General features: G+C 34.3%; 1 long non-coding RNA gene across 1 annotated transcript; it reads right to left on the reverse strand.

Moving 5' to 3' along the window:
- Window positions 1-1382: 1382 nt before the first annotated feature.
- Window positions 1383-5399, reverse strand: LOC145518090 (uncharacterized). Its single transcript, XR_014062607.1, has 2 exons — window positions 1907-5399; window positions 1383-1783 (listed from the first exon to the last, which is right to left on the reverse strand). It is a non-coding gene; the product is annotated as an uncharacterized LOC145518090 (long non-coding RNA).
- Between the last annotated feature and the right edge of the window lie 14414 nt (window positions 5400-19813).

Below are 19813 nucleotides of genomic sequence, written 5' to 3' on the forward strand. Positions count from 1 at the left end.
TAAAAGTGTTCATTATTAACTAATAATTATGCCAGGACTACAGACATATAGAGAATCTGTCCTAAGAAAAAGAGGTTGAATGATTACTTTTATGGACCTGAACTCGGCAGAGTATTGCTATCTGCTCAGACTTTCACTAGAACTTCTGTTCCAGTCAATATCTGCTCAGACTTTGACTAGAACTTCTGTTGTTAACAGTCGTTTAAAATTTTATAACACTAATTATAATAACTGCATTTATTGACCTATAAGACATATAAAGGATTATGCTAATCCTATATATGTAATTGATTTATCCTCATGAGAAATACTACTAAGTATTTACTATAATTGTGGCTGTTTTTATATATGAAATAGTATTGCTTAGAAGTTAGTTCTTTGGTGCCAAGTTTATTCCTATACTTTGTGGTGTTGATGTTTAATGGATTTTGATGAAATTGAGAGAATTTTAGGTTGGATTATTCTTCTGAGACATATTCTCTCCCTCTAATGAGATAAATAAAATGGTTCCTAACTTGGAAACCAATTGTGCAACTTGCTTAGATAGATAAGAGAGTAGGTAAGAACCCCCAAGTGGGTGGTAAAACTCATGTGGCAGACACTATCTCAAGGAAAAGTAATTCAATAGAGAATTTTATCAAGGATAGCAAGAAATGGTGTGGACCATATGACCAGGGCCAGAGAAAAGATGATTCTGGCTGCACCAAGGAGAAAGTCCATAAGCGGTACTTGAAGCTGAAGGAAGAAAAAACAGGGACTGCAGAGACAAAATAAAACACTGCCTCAGTTGAGGAGTATAAAAATATTATCCAGAGCAAGAGAATGTTCTTTAATGATCCTGCTAAGTCAGGCTTCTTGCTGATCATCCCTCAGACCCATGGCCCAGAGCTCATCCCACAAAACCTGGAACATTGCTTTCTTGTGTTGGACACACAAAGCTTTCCTGTTTCACGACTCATGAATTAATAGCTGCCCATATGTGATGTACAGATTTTATCTGTCATTTCCTTTTCTTAGTGAACGTCATGTTAATTTTCAAGCAGACTTACAGAAGAGAAATCCTTTAAAGTACTCTGATGATTGTGTTGCCAGTCGACATGTATGCAGCTCATCTCAAAGCTATTTCAGTATTTAGATTTGATGAGCATCCTGGCCATGTTATGAGAATGGGATTTCTTTTCGCCATCATATTATATTCAGAGGGGTTTTCACAGATAAGTTGCATAACTAAATTTGTCTCTTACTTAAAATATACCATAGTGAAGTGCATGCTTAAATCAGAACACCAATACCCCATATCCTTATTTGTGAATTAGTATGTGGTAAAATGAAGTGAAAAATAAAGAGTCAGGAATAACATATGTGAGTATTTGGAAAAATTTTCAAGTAGGGGGAACACAAAAGTCCCCCCTTTCTTTGAAAGACATTAAATTCAGTTTAGTAGTTTAAAGCTATGTTTCAGCAATTGTGTTTTAATATATGTATTCAGCAACTTTTCATCAAAATATGTCATTTTTCACTTAGGAAGTCCCTATAAATATTGTTTAAGAATTAAATCTAAATAGTAATTCACATTTTTAGAAGGAACTATATGAATGCCAGCAGTCTTGTATAATTTATTAAGGAAGTTTTACTGGATAAATGCATGTAACAAGTAAGAAATAGAGAATATTTCAGGTATTACCCAGAATAGACATGTTCACTACAGAGCAGGGATAGTGTCTTTAATTAGCATTGAGCTTTTTATATAGATAGCATCAGGAATAAAACAAGTATTTGAATTCTGAAGATGTTTAATACTTTATTATGGCCATTTGAGACTAGACAATAGATATCAAAATATCTAAGAATGTCTCTTGGCACATCCTCCCCCAAAATCAACATTTCTTATGGTCCTTAGTCCCACTGTCTTGACTCTGAAGATGAGCACTGTAAAGGAATTTGCCCATAATTATGCAATAACTAAATCCAGTTTTGCTTCAATGTATGTATAGCATTTTTTCCACTATCTTGTGTTAAGTCATAAATGTTGTATGTTATCTATAGGTAACCTATTCTGCTGGTTTGTCATTTTTAAAATACATTCAAGTATTTTATTTCCAACAAGATCCTAAGTTCCTGGAGAGAAAACACTGCCATCTACTCATTTCAGTATATCCCCCTAATACCTGGCACAATCTTGGAAAAAATAGAAGAAAATGGATATTAATCATTGTAATACTGTATTCATTTAGGTCACAAATATTCTTGGAGCACTGGCCATATGCATGAGCAGTGTTTCAAGTGCTGTGAATGCAGCAGCAAATAAACGATGCTTTTATGGAATGTGTGACTTATCAACTCATTTGAGTCGAAGATCTTATTGAACCCTGACCAGACACCAGGTACTGTGCTCTTAGTAAGACTATAAAGGTGAAAATTTGGTCCATTTCATACCTCAAGAAACTTTTAGTGCAGTTGGATAAATAAACCATGCTTCAATGCTGTGATAGAAATAAACACAGGGGCTCAGGAAGCACCAGTGATGGGCCCCAGTTCACATCTGGACAGAGAGCAAATACAGAAATGTTTCTTGGAGGATGTGATGTTAAAGCTGACATAGAAAGTACTAGATCGCCTTGCAGGTGGGGAGACATTAGAGAGGGTGGAGGTGGTGGAGGTGGGAACTGAGAGTAGAGAGTCACTCCAGGCAGACCCAAGGGCAAGTGCAAAATCAAATACTGAGGGCATATCCCATGACTAAAAGTAAAGAGAGTTCAACATTGACTGGTTCAATATTGCCGGATAATAGAAATGTAGACAAGAGAAACTGCCAAGGGGAGGCGAAAGACTGATCACAAAGAGCTTTGAACACCTGTGAAACAGTGTGTTCTTTCTCTGGAGGGTAATTGGAAGCTATTATGATCAATGCAGACTAAACTTCAGTAAACTGTATTCTGAGGCATACATAAAATGTCTTCTCAAATTCTATAAACACATGAACAATTTTTGTGTTCAAGGCATTCCACTAGATTTGTAGAGAGCATAAAAATAATGTAGTTTATAAATCTTTTCCTCAGTAAATTTGCAATTTATTAGAGGGCACAAGCTAAGTACACAAATGAGCACATAAAATTGGAATGCAGTCAGAATCCCAAGAGACAAGTTCTAAAGGAGGGAAAGAAACTGCATTATCTTGATGAAAGGTGGACGCTTCAGGATTACATCTGTGTCAGGTTTTGAAGGATGGGTTTCATTTCAATAAAGAGAATTAGAGGAACAGTTGTGAACATGAACCATGCAGTAATATGGAAAATTAGAAAGCAAACAAAGTACAGGTTATGAATCAGCCAGGAACCAAGTTTTACCTTGAGTGTGTAAAGGTGTGTGTGTAAACTTTGAATGTGTAAAGTTTAAGTGTGTAAAGTTTGAGGGGGTTAACTTAGCAGGTTGCCTATCTTCTCTCAGCAAAACTCTACCTCAGACCTAGGTCGTAGGTGGCTTCTTGTTGTCATTCAGATCTTAGGGCAAATGTTTTCTCCAGAGACACTCTCCCTGCTTATATACCCCAAATGGAAGCTTCTATTTATCCTCTATCATGTCACCCTACTTTGTCTTTTTTTCCCAATTTTTTTTTCACTATAGACCTTCCATTTTTATAATGGAAATGGCATGAGTATGGTTGGTACATATTTCACTACTATACCATAGGTACAAATATGTAAATTTGTACATATTTGCATGCGTGTAACAGGCCCTCAATGCCTATTTCTGGAATGCATGAAATAATTAACCGAGTCAATAAGATCAGAAACCTGTTTGAAGCTGTAACACAGGAAGTGTGCAAGCCAGGCAGAGATGCTCACTAGAGCAGTGTCTGTAGAAGTCATTGCTGAGGGAATGCTCTGCCTGGAGTTCTCTTTCTGAACACCTGGAAACCGTGAAGAGGTTGGATTCGAGACTAAAAGATCAAAGGGAAAGAAAACATCCAGAAGCTTCCATAAGAGCTCTGGCAAAAGAAACTGAGCACCAGAGAAAGGACTGTAGCAGTTGAATTAGGAAGAAGGAGAGGTGGGGCAGCTAGAATGGCCAGATTTAGCAGCCTTGGCTCAATGTGCAAGCAAGAAAGTTAAAGAAGAGTCTCAAAGTTCTGGAGTCAATAAATAAGGTAGCAGTGAATCCGGGAATATTTTGAGTTGACAGTGTGGTGAAACATTCAGACGATGACATCCACTTGGAAACTCAGTTGTTGAGTCAAGAAGAGAATTAGGGCAGCAGACCCACACCTGACAACTGATTAACGAAGGTGAGTCCTGGCTTCCCACCCATAGCCATCCTCCCAGAAGGAAAACCTTTCAAAAGTATCAGCAAAAGTCAGGAGTTAAGTGCACTTATTACTGCCTTCCCTGTATCATTTTTTTTTTTTAACTGACAAAAGCATTTAAGCTACTTGAGCTCAAGATACACAACCTGATATCACACTCTATACCTCCCTTCTCTGGCAGGTCACTTTTTCCTGATGCACAGTCATGTTCAGCCTCATACATCCCTGCATAGCTTCTCTCAAATCTCTCCTTGGCAGAGGTATTTTGTTTGATTCAGTTGTACATACCTAAGTCTTTACTATGATTTCTCCTTCTTGCAGGAGACAATCTGCTCTCATGATTCATCTCTCTATATTTTGCATTCCTTCTACCCAATTCCATTTCCTTTATCCAAAAGTGTGTTGTGACTTATTCCTCTGTTTAAGGCAGATACATTGGATTCATATAAAAAGGAAGCCATGTACAATTTTGAAGAAAAAGATTAGTGAAGGAAATAGGTGTGCCCTTAATGATATGGGTGGCTGTGGTACCACCAGGAACTGAAAAGTGATTGGGTGGAACTGTCTTAATATAGCAAGTAGGGCTCAGTCTTTCTGTTGAAGAGGAGCTAAAATAATGTCTGCAGATTTTTAACAATTTGATTTAAACATTTAATTCTTTGATGTGGATATTTCTGTGAGACTGCAGGAAAAAAGAGAGCTTAACAAGGCAAAAAGTATCAAGAAATAGGTGAGTTTATAAATTAGGATATAGAAAGAAAAGGAGCCAGGTCAGAGGTAGAGGAACCAGAATAGAATAGTGTTGATGAATAATGATAATGATGATGAGTAATATTTATTATCCTTTTACCAAGGACCTGCTATAGATATAATCACTTTATACATATTATTCTTTTAAGTAATGTCCCATTATTTTAATGTACATTGGATACTGGAGGTTTTAAGATTAGAAAAGTTAAGTAGCTTTACAAGGTCACAGAGCTAGTGTGTAGATATGCCTATTGGTTGGTTGGACTTCAGCTTTCCAAGCCAGTAGTCAGTAGGCTAAAGTAAAGGCAAAAAAAAAAAAAAAAATGTTTTAAAAGAAAGAAAAAAGAAGGGCAGGCAAGTGTCTTAAATGCTGCAAATAATCAGTGAAAATAATGACAGGGGAAAAGGCTGCTGGGTTTGGTAATTAAAATGTCATTATTAATCCTTGAGAGAGCAATATTTTTAAGAAAGAAGGAGTGTTAGAAATCAGATTGTATCCTATAAAAAGAAAATGGTGTTTTCTGTAAATGAGAAATATTAGGGAAGCTGAATACAAAGTAATAGTGAACTGAGCATTCAACTCAAATTCCCATTTGATTTTTTATTCCAGATTTTCATTTATACATGCAATATGCAAACAAATACACATTAATAAAGTTGTAATTCATTTAAATCTTTCAGAATACTTTGTTCTAATCTTAATGAGGAAAGAGAGAATGATTATCATGGACCAGCTAATTTAAGCTGCATGCTAAGGGCCAATGTTCTGGGTAGAGCAATTTTTAAGAAGAATAGCAAGGATTTATTTTTTTAAAAAAATGTAAGTTAACACTGTGCAGAGGGTCTTCCATTTATCTTCATTTCTGAGGTCAGAAGCTAAATTCAGTTGTAATTCACAATCTGGCAGGAGAGCTACCTTTAAGGTGAGCTGTTTCAGTCTCCAACATGTCCTTGTATGTTCTTAGTCTAAATGTCAATACCTTCAGTAATAAGACTGTCTTCTTTGTTAAAATCTTGTTGCAATCATTATATATATATTTCATTTTGGACACAGATAACTTTTAAAAAGTAGTATCTGTGTTTGACTCTAGTTTCTGTTTTTATGGCACAGAATAAGTTTAAATGTCATTGGACATATGTTTACATAAAATTCAACCTTATTTCTTTGGGGAGATATGGGAGATAAGTTGGGTCTTAAATTTGCAAAAGATGCTGGTTCACCAAGATGAGAGTAATGGCAAATAAATTGAGTTTCCCATTGTGGAACTCCCCAAAGGTTTGTGCTGTAATACACAGAGTGGAAGGGATGCCTTGGAGAATTTTATTGCTAAAGTACCTATTTCTGCATTTACTTACCTATATGACTATCTGCCATGAATTATGGGATATAGAAATTTAAAAGAATATGCTGAACTGTAAGAATACGCTATAACTGAACATCTTTATATTTTGAAGATTAAGTAACATATAAATGAATAGAGCAAAAGTGCTTTATCTGAGAATTAGAATCTTTGAAAAAGATAAAAATGTGCAACTGCTTGAATATGGATGTGAACTTAGAATATTTGTAATAATATTCTCTTTTTGGTGGCAACAAATAAGTTATTATTTAACTTATGTGGAATTACCAAGACTATGTACCTTTAAGCTATTATGGTTTATTGATGAGGCTCTAGTGATTCTGGAGTTCTTGGACTTGACTAGACAACAACAAATGTACCTTTAAAACTATCCAGGAGTCAACAGAATCAGAGGTAGAAGAATAAATAATGACTTTATTTCTTTGTTATTGTTTAGGAGGTCAGGAGAAAGACAATACAATTGATTTTGAATGCATATTGGCTTGTATTACATTACATTCTAATCGATTGTGCTGATAAATAGTAAATTGAACTCTACATTTTATTCGGTTTCAATGCCAAATTCTTGACAATAATTAGTTCTTTGAATCAGCAGGAAGTGTGGATAATTGTAAGTATAATTTTAATGATTATTGTAGAATAATCAATTTTTTTTCATTCTGCTTTTTATTTCAACAGATCTTATTGGGCTTCAGGAACATAGTCATGTTCAGTTCCTATTTATTATTAACTATAGAATTTTTAGCTTAAGGCTCCATGATCACCCTCAAATGAGATGTGCTGCTTTACTTTAAATTACTTCCATTAAAAAAAAGGAAAATATGTTCATGACAATAGCATGATAATTGGATTCTCACCTGAGTGTAGCTTTTATAAGATTTTTTAATATTTATTTTTTTGATCATTGAACTTTTTTGTGATGTTCCTTCCTCCCCTCTTTCTCCAAAATATAGCATATACATATATATATACACATATATATCTGCATAAAAATAGTCTGTATCTTGTCTACTAAAAGTAAATAGTTCTTTCTTTGTACCAAATAACCACTGATTCACAATGTTTATCATTTAGTAGGTTTATACAGAAAAGTGATTTTATCATTGACATGCATCCAATTTTGTACTTGATTTATGGTCCCTAAAATGTTTTTTTAAGTCAAAACTTCTAGTCATGTCAAAAGGATATTTCAAAGGTCTCAGTTGAGTCTGAATCTTCCCAGTATCTTCTATAAGTCAGTCCAGTCATTGTGATCTCAGTTTGTACCCTAGAATCAGTAGACTTGACTTCATCACTTATATTCCATCTCTTTACTCCATCTCTTATTTTAGGCCATAATGCTGGTGTGCAGAACAACTGTGTGTGTGTGTGTGTGTGTGTTAAGTTTTTCCATGCTAAACAGACAAATTCTTTAAAAACCCATGGGGTATTTACTGTTTTCTCTGTGATTTGGCTACTCTGGTTCTGCTTAAATTACCTCTCAAAAATTCTGCTGTGTAGTGTGATGGTTACAAATTTCCTTTCCAGCAATGTTGTTGTAGTTTGTTTGTTTATGCCTTACCTAAAATTAGTTTTGAAAGACTCATCCCATAAATGTTCTTTTCTAAATACTCCGATCTTTATCACAGACATTGGGAAAGAGAGGTAGTCAGGCCAAAGGGAACTGTCACTTGGATAAACAGGTGAGCTTTGGTCTAAAACACTTCTTTGTTTAGAGACATTTGTGTTTTGTTCAGCAGATAAAAATGGCATGACTATGATCTCAGAATATACATGACATTTGAAAATTTGAAAGTAGTTATCCGCCCTTAATCATAAACTTCATCTGACACCAGTGGAATAGCCAAGGGAGCTCGGTGGACTATCTCTGAAGTTTCCTCTGACCAACTGCAGATCAAGTGACTGAGTGAAAGCAGGACTTTAATTCTGAATATCAGATCTATAAGCTTGAATGATATTCTAGAGTACTTGAACAATGCTGACCATTTACATGGCTTCTTGACATTGCTAAATAGTCCAACTTTTTCCAAAGGCAAAAAGTTTCCTCTGGTATTTCCAGAGTCTGAAAGTCCCCCTTAGACACTTTTTGTGTCTGTTAAGAACACGACTTTAGATTATCATTAAAATATCTTCTTATATGAGAAGAAGGAGAAATAAGACATAAAAGAATAAAGGTATGGGTTTTTTATGAGAAAGTCAGTGACAGAAGGCCTGAAATATGAATTATCACATAAAGGACAATTATGGTGGAGTAATGAACGGTGGGAGGAGAGCAAAAGGGCCTGGGTGTTAGGTCTGGGGTGAAACGGAGGTGGAGTTGCAAAAAGAAAAAGAAAGCTCATTCCAAAGGGCGAAAGGCCCCCAACATCACATCGGTAATTACCCAAACCCCTCATCCAAAGCTTACAATTTTTCCCAACCCTGAAGGAACTTAATTCCTTCAACATACTTTTCTTTTAAGGACAGCAGAACAAGTTTAGGAGATTGTTTTCTAAGATAAATATATTTTCTCAACATCAATGAGGTTTTTTACAATGTATTGTCAATTGTCTCATCATTTCTATTAGTATTTCTTCTACAATATAATATTATAAATGCTTCAATTATTCTAGTGGTTAAAACATTAAACATAGGAAAAAGATTAAAAGAATCTGTATTAAATAATAGTATAAAGAATTAGTAGTTACAATATAGTTTTTAAAATATTCCAATGAAACGCAGGGCTCCACAGGCAAAGTTACTATGTCATTTTTGGTTATATAAAATAATCTAGAACACGATAGGTAGAGATATCCACTACAAGTGAATTGAATGAATTGGTCAAGAGTAAATTTCTCAAAATATACTCCCATTTCAAATGTCTGAAAGAGGTATGAGATCTGCTCACCAACTTTCAGGGAATGCTGAAGACAAAGGAGCATATTAAAAAAGCACCACGTAGATAAACTCAGCCAATTTAGACTAAAATTATAGAATAAAAGATCCAACGTCTTCAGCAAACACAGTGCAGAGGGGGTATGGCAAGAGACAGAGAGAGAAAGAGAAAGATGAAAAGAGAACTATAGATTAAAGAGATAAGACTACAATGTGTGGTCTATGATTTTATTCTGATTCAAAGGGATAAATTAAATGCTATATATGTGAAGAAATGTGTATAAAACACAATATTTATAAAATAATTATTAAATTTGAATAGTGATTATGAAAGAATCATCCTTAAGGCTTTTCAGTATGAAAGCAATATTGTGTTTATGTTTTTTAAAATTTATCTTTTCAGAAATATGCAGTGAAATCGCTCTTGATGAAATATTGTAATGTTTGGGAGCAGAAAAAGTTGGGAGAATCAAATTAACCAGATTTTCCATGAACTGGAACTATTAAGGGTTGGATAATTAGAAGATGAGTTGATTGTACTCTTCTGCTTACTTCTCTAAGCATTCGAAATTTTCCAAAGTAAAGTTGACAAATATATATGACAGTCGTAAAGTATATAAACAAAATATATTTTTGAATCACGATTTTTCTACAGAAAATCTCTTCACAAAAGGAAAAAAGAACCTGAGAATTCACAACTCTTTCCTCTCAATCTTTATTTTTGGCAATCTGTAATGTATTCATTGACCAAATATATATCTATTACCTTGAGATGTATACACTATAGAACAGTCTCTAGTCATTCAAGATTACCTTGGGGAAAAAAAATAAAGCATGTAAAATGATCCTGAATTTCACTCAGGGAGATAGATCATTCATGATTATGTCAAGGGAAAAAACACATTGTACAATGTTTGTGATATCAAATATGATCATTGCAAAATATCTTTAAAATATTTTTTTAAAGAACATACTAACTGCATTGAGTATTTCTAACTTAATTTCTTGGTTCTCAATTTTGTATTTTCTGTTCTTTGTTTAATCTGTGAAACAGGATATAAAATGATAGAAATCATGTCCCATTTTTTTTGTTCTGTCCTAAGCCGTGTTTCATTGTTCATTTTTACAACTTCTCTAAATCTTAGATACTTACGATCATTCCTGTGTTTTTATATGAAGAAACAAAACAAGGAGAAAAATGTACCCAAGAAAATGACTGTGCACATTTATGTTCCTACTTGGGGGCATTTTGAGGATCAATATAGGACTTTAAATGTATCTGAAAAATGTGCTTCAAGTATTAGACAGTAATAGCAATCTTGGTACATGTAAAGAAGCTTCATTTGCTTTAGCTATTAGTCACAAAATATCCCTTTATATGGGCTTCCCAGATGGTGCTAGTGGTAAAGAACATACCTTTGACAATGCATGAGACATGGGTTCAATCCCTGTGTCAGAAAGATCCCTTGGAGGAGAGCATGGCAAGCCACTCTGGTATTCTTGCCAGGAGAATCCCATGGACAGAGGAGTCTGGCGGGTTACAGTCCATAGGGTCGCAAAGCAACATGACTGAAGTGACTTAGCACACATGCATCCCTTTATATATAATTGTTTGGTTACCAAGTTGATTAGTAGACAAGGATTAATAGAAGATTACAGATTCTGATAAAATATTGGTAGAACTATTTTCACATTATCTTTTCAGAACAATTCCTGGGTAATATTCATAGAACTTTAGTTAACCTTGTTAACAGAGTTTGACGTTTGATTTGCAATGACATGACATACTCTTTAATCTATACATCAAATACAGTCTTTGCTAGACCATTGCAGTTTGAAGTTACCATAAAAGAAGAGTTAAGTTGGAACAGTGAAGAATGCCTCTCCCCAGAGGCTTGGATAAGAGAGTCAGACTGGCTCAAGACTAGAGAGAAATGATGCAGCATTCAAGTAACAGCATTGCTGTTCGATGTATTGTTATTTGGTGCAGAAAAATACAGTATCAGCACTAACTCCAGAATATTCTTGCTTATATACTTAGAAAATGATTTATCCTGACTCTTTCTTTTCTAATAGTGCTTATGCTAGCTTCTACCTATGAGAAAAACCTACTTACAATTCTTTCAATGTTTTGCCTTTACAGTTTATGCATTTTGCATGTTTCAAAGTAACCTAAGTATTTTTATGGTTTTTTCCTCAATGCTTTTAAAGTTTGGCTTCTTAAAAAATATTTCAGTTCTTCAAGCTTTTTTGAAATCTTTTTTTCAAAGTAGCAGAATAAGATCATTAGAAGTGATAAGCGGGATACAGGAGCCGACATTTTGTGAAATTTTATCTGGAGCCCCAGTATTTTGAGATTTGTGTCTCTATGAAAATATCATTAATGACGGTTGGACAGTACTAGGACAGTACCATGATCCCAAGAAGAAAACTGCAAATTGCTGGGGGGGGTGAAGTTTGGGTGAGCAAAGGGCACGATATGCTATAGTAGTAGCAGATCTCTCCACAAGATGGCGGTCATGGTTTAACAGTAGGTTTTAATTAGTATATTCAGAATTTAGTGTTGACACCACGAAACACAGATACTTGAAGGTTCCATAGATAAATATGACAACTTTCTACAGTGTTTCATAATCTAATATATTTTCAGCAGATATATTTCTGACAAGCCCTTGGAGAAAACCTAGTCAAACACCCAATGCACTCATTAGAGACCTAGAAGGGTTATGCATAGTAATATATTTAAACTAGACCTAGAAAAAGCTACTCTCAATGGGATCAAATATAATTTAGAAATTATCCTCCGAAGGAACAAACTAATTTTTAAGTTGCTTAACTAAAGGCCCAACCAAATTCAAAACTATTTAAAGAATGTAAGACCCAGGCATTCAACAGTGTAATATTTATAATAACCAGAATTCATCTCTTAAAGTAAACAGCCAAAGAAGCAGGAAAATATGACCTACATCTGGTTAGAAAAAGGTCAATAGAAACTCATCATGTAGCTATAGGGGTGATGGAATTACTAGCAAAGATTTTGAAATAGCTACTATAAATATACTCAAAGACTTTAAAAGATGTAAATATGGAGGAGAGAAAAGAAAGCTAATAATAAAGAACCAAATGAAACTTCTAGAGTTTAAAAATATAATATCCAAAATAAAAAATTAACTGAATAGGTCTAGAGACAGATTAGACCCTGCAATAGGAAATGATTAATTTAAGGACATAGGAATAGAAACTATCCAAGTTGAAATACAGAGAGAAAAAAGAAAATATAAGATAAACATATACTAAATCTCAGTCAACTGTGGGAAAGAACCAAGAGCTTCCATATTGTATGTAGTTGATATCCCAGAAAGAGAGGACAGAGTCGGGGGAGACACAGAAATATTTCCAGAAATAATTTCATATGTTTTTCAAATTTGATAAAACCTAAAGTCCCAATGATATTGATAAACCATAAGCAAATAAGCATAACACAAAATATATCTAGGAATACCTAATCAAACTGGTGGGAAAAAGGATAAAAGCAGAGAGAGAAAAAGATATCAGTTATGTAGGGAAACAAATAAACTGCGAAATCTTAGTCAGAAATAATGAAATTCTGAAGTCAATGGAATGACGTCTTAAAAGTATACAAACAAAAATCAAAACTGTTAATCTAAAATTACCTATCCAGTAAATGCTACTTTAAAAATGAAGGAATGTATATACTTACTTGGGGCACATACAGAATAACAACATTTGTTTCTAATAGACCAGTACAATCTGAAATATTAATGATATTTCTGCATGTCAAAGAGAAATGATATAGGATGAAGCATTTAAACTACAGAAGTAGTCTAGAAAATGTTAAATATTTTAGTAAATATAAATGTAACTTTTAAATTTATCTTTTAAAATTTCTTTAAAAGATAACAGTTAAAAGTAAGTATAATAACAATATATTTTAAAGTTGCTAATGTAAACTTCAAATGTGTTACAAAATAAAGTCAATGTACAGAATGTCGAAAGAGAAACATACTATTTGTAGATCTCTTACATTATATGTAAAATAGTCCAGATAATATTTATTTGAACATATACCATAACAACTTAACCAGTGAAAGTGAAAGTTACTCAGTCGTGCTTGACTCTTTGTGACCCCATAGCCTATATAGTCCATGGAATTCTCCAGGCCAGAACACTGGAGTGGGTAGCCTTTCCCTTGTCCAGGGGATCTTCCCTACCCAGGGATTGAACCCAGGCCTCCTGCATTGCAGGCAGATTTTTTACCAGCTGAGCCACGAGAGAAGCCCAACTTAACCATGCATACAGTAAACTCTAGAGCAACCACTGCAAAAAAAAAAAAAAGAATCATAGAATAAGCTATTATTAAAGATTAAATCGAAGAAGGAAACGGCAACCCACTCCAGTATTCTTGCCTAGAGAATCCCAGGGACAGCGGAGCCTGGTGGGCTGCCGTCTACGGGGTCGCACAGAGTCGAGCACGACTGAAGCGACTTCAGCAGCAAAGATTAAATCAAGTCACAAAACATTCTCTATTATTACCGAAAAAGAGAGTAAAAAAAAAACAAAGAAAAGATGGGGCAAAACTAGAAAATAAAAGGCAAGATGATAGGGTAAAATGCAGCATATTAATACTCAATGAAGTAGAGATGATCTAAATAATCCAATTAAAATTAAAAATTATCAGAGTGAATGCGAACACCACCAATTATAGGCTATCTAAAACAGCATTTCAATATAAGTGATAGTTAAGGAGTAAAATAATTTACAAATTATACCATGAAAACAATAATCAAATAAATTTGTGCTAGCTATTAATATATTAATACCAAAGCAGACTTCATGAAAGCAATATTACCAGTGACAAACAGAACAAACATTATTATACCGTTTTAAATATGTATGCATCAAATTATAGAGCTTCATATATGAAACAAATATGAGAAGCAGGTAAATCAACAGTGATATTTGAAGATTTCCACATTCTTTTCTTTGTAACTGATTAAGTAGTGTGCAAAATCAGTAAGTGTATAGAATATTTGAATATTTTTATTAGTCTGACATAAATGACATTTATAAAAGAGTTCATCCAGCAATGGCATAATACACGTTTTTTTCCAAGTAAACCAAATAGCGTACTCTGATACAAATATTAAAAACAAGTCCATTGGTTCTTTTAAACAATAACACAAAAATCCTTAAAAATATTAACAATTGAAAGTAACAATATGCCAAAAAATGATGATATCAAGAAAATGAAAACAGAAAAAAAATTACACTTCATCACAATTAAAACTCATCTGCATTCATATTTATACTAGAGTTTGCTAAGATTTTTGAAGTATAAATATACAACTTTCAAAAATTTGAGGGACTATTTTGCCATCATGTTTTCACATGTCTGTCTCACTCTCCATGTGGGAATTCAATTATACATTTGTTAGACCTTTTGATACTGTCCCATAAGGTTCTGGGCCTCTGTCCATTTGTTTATAAGATTTTTGAAGTATAAATATACAACTTTCAAAAATTTGAGGGACTATTTTGCCATCATGTTTATAAAATTTTTCTATTTTCTCCAGATCAGATAATTTCTGTTGAACCATCTTAATATGTACTGACACATTCCTCTATCATCTACATTTCGATCTTTGTTTCATCCAGTGAAAATTTAATTTCAGGTGTCATATTTTTCTGTGCTAAAATTTTCTATATGGTTCTTTAAAATTTTTCTGTTTCTCTCCTGACATTTTCTATGATCTCCTTTATTGTGAGAAAATTTCCATTTATGTCACAAAGCATAGCAGTAATAGTTACTCTGACTCCTTTGTCTGCTAATGCCACATTCAGATCATGTTAGGATATACTCTTATTAATTTTCTTCTGTCTTTGACTGACATATTCATGGTTCCTTATACATCAAGTAAGTTTTTATTTTATCCTGGACATCACAAATATAATATTGTGGAGATTCTAGGTTCTGTTCTCTCCACCAAAATGTCTTGATGTTTTGTTTTAGGAAGCAGTCAACTCGCTTGGAGTCAAGCTGCAAATCTTATTGCCTGGACAGGACTTCAAATCTCTATTCATTTATTTTCACTGCAGTTGCATGATTACAGAATAATAAACTGAAGCATGTATTATAGTAATTGAATGATTTGCCTGTAGTAACACAAGTGAAAGAACAATTTTGAAATTCATGCTTGTGCAATTTTACAATATCCCCAAACTTCTAACCACTATTGTACTTTCACTTGTCTGATTACTAGATAAATGTTTTGAATTCTAATATTAGAAATTTTCCAAAAATATTTTGAGAAAATATATTTTATTATTGTGGGAAATTCCAAAGAAGAAATCAGCAACTTCCAAGTTAGCTTATACTTGAAAGTAGATTAACTTTGTACATTTTTGTAATGTTACCTGTTGTTGTTGTTCAGTCGCTCAGTCATGTCCGACTCTTTGCGACCCAATGGACTGCAGCACACCAGGCCTCCCTGTCCATCACCAACTCCGGGAGCTTGCTCAAACTCATGTTCATCGAGTCCATGATGCCATCCAACCATCTCAGCCTCTGTCGTCCTCTTCTCCTCCTGCTTTCAATCTTTTCCAACATCAGGGTCTTTTCTAATGAGTCAGCTCTTCGCATCAGGTGACCAAATATTGGAGCTTCAGCATCAGTCCTTCCAATGAATATTCAGGATTGGTTTCCTTTAAGATTGACTGGTTTGATCTCCTTGCAGTCCAAGGGATTCTCAAGAGTCTTATCCAACACCACAATTCAAAAGCATCAATTCTTCGTCACTCAACCTTCTTTATTGGTGCCATTTAAAGTAGTAAAATGAACATGATAGAGGCCTAGAAAAGCAATATATTAATTATAAAAATCTTAAAATTATATAATCTTCTGTAGGAGCAGAATGTTTGATGAAAAGATTTGGGGATTTGATAGCTATCTTTGATTAATCATATGTAGCATTAAATACACATAAGATTCTCAATATTTTGAGGCAGATCCATGGATAGAATAAAACATAAGAAGGACCAAATGTCACCAAAGAGGTCCCAATAAATATACTTTCCAAATCTACCATAGATGAAATTTTCCACCATATTCTGTCTCTTCTACAGTTGATATAGGAGAGAGAAATCCTGAATTAATCACTAACTGACTTATTCCCCAATATCACTTCTGGGGCAATTTTGAGCCTCTCCTCTTATAACTGTCTCTGGAGACTAAGTGATAGACAGTAGCTACCTGGACAATTGCCAGATAATGCAGCAGAAGCAGGGGTAAGAGGAAGATCAGAAAGGTTGAGTTTGAAACTCAGTCGATGCTTTGTGGGGAATGCCATCAAGATTAGAATTCATTGTGCATAGGAACAGCTTTGACAATAAAAAGGAGATGACTAAAAGCACACAGAAATTTAAAGTGAGAAAGAAAAACAAACAAGTGGGCACAGTGTTTACAAGGGAAAAATTGTGTGTTTGGGGAAAGAGGAGGATTTTAATTATGCCATTCTGATAACAAGTAGATCATGTGATTTAAATACAGTTTCTGTTTCCCACATGTTATTCTTTACTTTGATACTTAGATATCTATTAACCTATAATTAATATATTTGAGCACTTACAAGAAATCACCACTGTTCTGTGTGTGTGTGTGTGTGTGTGTGTGTGTGTGTGTGTGTGTGCGCGCGCGCGCGCTGTCAGTCATGTCTGACTCTGTGACCCCGTGAACTGTAGCCCATCAGGCTCCTCTCTCCATGGGATTTTCCAGGCAAGAATACTGGAGTGGGTTGCCATTTCCTATTCCAGGAACTCTTCCTGATCCAGGGATTGAACCCACATACATTTGCATCTCCTGCATTGACAGGCAGATCTTTACCATTGCTTCATCTGAGAAGTCCACTTTTCTCTTTATCTTCCTGCTAAAATTAATACAAGTTTTTCCTCTTAGAAATGGCCATTATATATTTAAAAACATAAATTGTAAAAATGTGTCATTATTTCTAATAACCTTAGGGAGAACTAGATATTCTTTCCTTTTAATTTTTCACTCATTTAGAAACTTTTAAAATCATTAGAAAATACATTTAAAATGTATTAAGTTATCCCATGGTCTAACACTATTATAGTTATTTGGGATAGATTGGCAAACTAGTTATATCATAGTGTCAAGCAAAATTTGCACCTGTTGCCCCTCCTAGTCTTTTATTTTTTTAAATTAGTTTATTTTCTATTTTTTAACTTTACAATATTGTATTTGTTTTGCCATACATTGACATGAATCCACCATGTGTGTACATGTTTTACCCTTCCAGAACCCCCTTTCCACCTCCCTCCCCATCCCATCCCTCCGGGTCATCCCAGTGCAGCAGCCCCGAGCACCCTGTATCATGCGTCGAATCTGGACTGGTGATTCGTTTCACATATGGTAATTTACATGCTTCAGTGCCATTCTCCCATATCCTCCCGCCCTCGCTCTCTCCCGTAGAGCCCATAATACTATTCTATTTATCTGTGTCTCTTTTGATGTCTCGCATACAGGGTTATCTGTCACAATTGACTAAATACCATATATATGTGTTAGTATACTGTATTGGTGTTTTTCTTTCTGGCTTACTTCACTCTGTATAATAGGCTCCAGTTTCATCCACCTCATAGAACTGATTCAAATGTATTCTTTTTAATGGCTGAGTAATATTCCATTGTGTATATGTACCACAGCTTCCTTATCCATTCATCTGCTGATGGGCATCTAGGCTGCTTCCATGTCCTAGCTATTATAAACAGTGCTGCGATGAACATTGCCCTCCCAGTCTTTTAAAGTTCTTGAACAATTTTACTTTATTTAGGACAATGTGTTTATTATACTCTAGATATAAATGTATTTTTTCAAAAAATTCTGAAAGAATATATTCTTTTCCATTAGTCCTTGTATGAATAACTCAAAGTCATGGGCTAAGCAAATAGTCATATTTCCCTCCATGGTTTTCTTAATATTAACATCGAAATTTATCATATAACTATGATATTTTAAAAAGAAAAAATCTGTATAGATAGTAATGAATCTTAATCTACAAAGGGAATGGTTGGGCTTTGACTTATTTTAATTGATTTTATTTTTCACTGAAAGCCCTATGGTGAAAAATACATATTCTTATAGTTTATGTTTCAATTTCTCTTTTTTCTTAATATGAAAAATTTAAGCACTTGATTTATTAGTATTATAAGGAGCATTTTTTCTGTATTAGGTTCTTTTTTGCTAAGAATTCTATTTACATAACTACCAGGGACATTTATGTTCTACTCTTACATTTTGGATATATTTTTGTATCAAAAGCATACTCCAAATATAAGTAATTATGAATTTGAAAATAAGAGGTAGAACCTTATGACAGAAAAGACTAGATGAGAATTCTGAGAAAGGATATACTTCTGATTTTAAGTAAGCACCAAGAAATGTCAGTGGAGATCATTACAGCAACTAGATTGTATTAAATTTCAAAAACCATCCTGTAGTAAACAATATTGTAAAGATAGCCTTGTTTTGTTTCAGTAGCAAAAGTATCTTTTAAAAACCTACTGGTAATGGTGGTAGTAAGTTGCATTAATAAATCTATGTACACTATCATTTTTGAAAAATGGCCTAATTTCAAACTGAAAGGAACCATAAAACTTAAAACATGTAAGAAAAAATTGGATGTTTAGAAAGCATAGCTATAATTTTCTTTGAAAGCAAATGCATAAAATAAATAGATATATGTTAACTATCTTGATTGTGGTGGTCATTGCACTGGTATATAAAAATATTTAAAGTTATCAAATTGTACAATTTAAATGTTTGACTTATTGTATGCTAATTATACCTCAATAAGGCCATTAAAAAAAAAACAGGCACACTAGAATCTCACTTCAATGTAAAATTGTCCTGAGGTCTTGCCCTTCCCCTTTAAAAATATGACAAAAATCTTACCAATCACTCAGTTATAAAGATTGCTTGACCAGTTCCCTCAGAATTCTACATTATAATACAGTAAACAGTTTTGTAATGAGGTTGTAATGAACAAATATTAATGATAATTTTGGTTTCAGTTCAGTCGCTCAGTCATGTCCGACTCTTTGCGACCCCATGAACTGCAGCACGCCAGGCCTCTCTGTCCATCACCAGCTCCCGGAGTCCACCCAAACCCATGTCCATCGAGTCGGTGATGCCATCCAACCATCTCACCCTCTGTCGTCCCCTTCTCCTCCCGCCCCCAATCCTACCCAGCATTAGGGTCTTTTCCAATGAGTCAACCCTTCGCATGAGGTGGCCAAAGTATTGGAGTTTCAGCTTCAACATCAGACCCTCCAATGAACACCCAGGATTGATCTCTTTTAGGATGGATTGATTAGATCTCCTTGCAGTCCAAGGGACTCTCAAGAGTCTTCTCCAACACCACAGTTCAAAAGCATCAATTCTTCAGCGCTCAGTTTTCTTCACCATCCAACTCTCACATCCATACAT

The sequence above is a fragment of the Giraffa tippelskirchi genome, chromosome 8 (genome assembly GCF_054371585.1).
Source record: "Giraffa tippelskirchi isolate mGirTip1 chromosome 8, T2T-mGirTip1v1.2.pri, whole genome shotgun sequence".
Taxonomy (NCBI): Eukaryota; Metazoa; Chordata; class Mammalia; order Artiodactyla; family Giraffidae; genus Giraffa; species Giraffa tippelskirchi.